The 2573-nt window shown below is 32.5% G+C and overlaps 1 long non-coding RNA gene across 1 annotated transcript; it reads right to left on the bottom strand.

Annotated features, from left to right (window-relative positions):
• Positions 1 to 203: 203 nt before the first annotated feature.
• LOC143529087 (uncharacterized) lies at positions 204 to 1802 on the bottom strand. The gene is made up of 3 exons (XR_013134591.1): positions 1552 to 1802; positions 530 to 618; positions 204 to 443 (listed from the first exon to the last, which is right to left on the bottom strand). It is a non-coding gene; the product is annotated as an uncharacterized LOC143529087 (long non-coding RNA).
• Between the last annotated feature and the right edge of the window lie 771 nt (positions 1803 to 2573).

Raw genomic sequence — 2573 nt, 5'->3', positions numbered from 1 at the left:
AGCAAGAAGCTTTTCTGTTTCAATGAACGTTAAATTTCAAGAATCAATTGATACAATGCCATAATATACAACCTTTTATAATGATGCTAAACCAAGTACCTGTGACTAATTATATGCAAACCTTTTATAATGATGCTAAACCAAGCCCAGTCATCTGTTGCAGGATAAAGAAGAAGCTGTGGTATCAAAGATCATATATGACTAATTATATGCAGAGTTTAGAGTCATCTAATCAGACTTTATATTTAAAAAAAAGTTCAATTACTTACTATAAATCAAAAAACAAGTTGAAATTATTATTTACCAAAAGGAGATCAAGCCCGTTTGCATCCAGATTAGGTACAACAGTTGAAACCTTCTGAGGTTTCTATTGAGGATACTCATGCCAGTCCTTGAGCTTGCTTACTCCTGGCCAAATTTCCTCGTTCGGAGTACCCAATAACCTGATCAAGAAACCAGAAATTGAATATGATTTTACATAAAAAGAAAAGTTATCATTTATTAACCTGAAAATATGCAGCAACTATACCTCAAAAGACGCAATCTTTAGTTTGTGTTAGTTCCTTCTGTGTCTCCATAAACAACTTTCATATTTCCTCCTTTCATTTTAGTAGGAAGCTGCATGAATAAAATAAGCAAGGATTTAGTCAAAAACTTCGAAAAAAATAAAATTAACTAAATCAACCTTGTAATCAAAACATGATTAGGTGATGCTAACGGGTCTTGTTTGCAGGTCAAATCCAACACGAGCCCAGACTTGACAAGAATTTTAGTGAGTGGACATTAACACAACCTGTTTAAACCGAAATTTTATTCATTTCTTTTTTTTGCATATTAGTACTCTAAAATTTCAAATTGACAACCAAAATTAAAAACATATTTAAAATAATACATTTATTCGCATTTCTCTATAATATAAACTATTAGCAAATAATACCCAGTCGGTGTTAATTTATGGCATAAAACTCATTAAAAAACTAGTAAGTATAAAACTAAACATGACAACTTGGATCTGACCCGTTTAGAATAAATGTGTTTGTGGATTCGATTTGAAACCGAACCGATGAGCTATAAAACTTTATGGCATATAAAACTTTCACCTTTAAAGGAAATTGTTACTATATATCAGACATCAAACATCAATCTTAAATGAGCTATAACAATAATATGCTAAAGCATAGCCTTAATCATTAAACATAACGTATATTATACTTGCATATTTAACAATGATCTAATGACCAGTACTTGAAACTCAATTATAAACCTCACTATTGTACTAAAAATACCTAATCTAACAATCAATCAGAACATTCACATTCCAAAACTTAATAACAACACACAAACAAACCTGATAACAAGAACAACATGATGATTATGTGGCTGATGAATATCATGTCGCAAACCTTCGTCTTAGCGGAAGCTGTGCCACTAGAAACACCTAAAGTATATTCAAAATAGCAAAAATTAAACCTAAAACTGTAACAAACTAACAATTGAGTAGCTGAATGATTGATTAATCGATTTAATCAACGTTAATGAAGAAAAACGTACCGATGACGAATGACTGTTTGATTGAGTCGGCAAGTAGAGAGGAGGAAGAAGAAAGAAATCGGTAATTCTCCGGCATTCGGAGTCATCGGAATCAAAGGCTCCGTTGAAGTAGAGTTTTGTTCGTGTTTATAAATCGAAACTTTAATTCAAAGGAGCAGTAATTGAAGGAATCAGAGCTTCGATTCATAATCGAAAGCAGTAGTCGAAGAAATTAGAGCTTGTTCTTCGTGATTTGAGCTCATAATCGATTGGATCTCTAGGGTTTTCGCTTCCAACTAGTGTGTTGTAGTCTGTATTGTATCCCGTGTTTATGGCGTCGAAAAATTATAAAGTGACAGTGTTTAGTGTCTTCAGTGTTTAGTTTTTTTTTTCAACTTTTTATGATAATGACATCCAAAACTATGTCATTATTCCTTTAAATTTTAATAAGATGACGTTATATTATGAAATATTTTTTTTTATGTCATTTATTCATAGAGTGTCATTAAAAGCGTGTCATTAAAGGTTCATTTTCTAGTAGTGGGTTGAGCTGTTTTGATGTACAGTTGTTCCAAGAAATCTAGCTAAACCGAAATCTCCAACATGAGCCACCATTTCATCATCAAGTAGAATGTTGCTTGGCTTCAAGTCACCATGAACAATGCTCGGAATGCAATGATTATGAATATAATCAAGTGCAGATGCCACATCTATAAGAATATTTATAATTTGAAGAAGGCTCAATCTCGATGTTGGATGCAACCAATCATGTAAACTTATTTCAAATATTCTAGCTTAAGCCGTTCTAGAAAACTAGGAATTTTCCCCGATAAATTGTTACGAGAAATATCTAGTTCCATTAATCCTTTCAAAGAACTAAATGATGGTGGTATCGTACCTTGAAATAAGTTTCCTTTAAGGGACAACGATACCATGCTACCACAATCACCTAGGCTACTAGGAATATTACCTGATATATTATTATCAGATAAATCCAAAGCAGTCAACATCTTGAGGTCTCCAATGTTGGCTGGAAGTGAACC

This window comes from Bidens hawaiensis, unplaced genomic scaffold, assembly GCF_021521415.1.
Source record: "Bidens hawaiensis isolate Kalapana, Puna unplaced genomic scaffold, B.hawaiensis_p1.1 tig00008460_1, whole genome shotgun sequence".
NCBI lineage: Eukaryota > Viridiplantae > Streptophyta > Magnoliopsida > Asterales > Asteraceae > Bidens > Bidens hawaiensis.
This window is presented reverse-complemented; position numbering and strand designations above follow the sequence as displayed.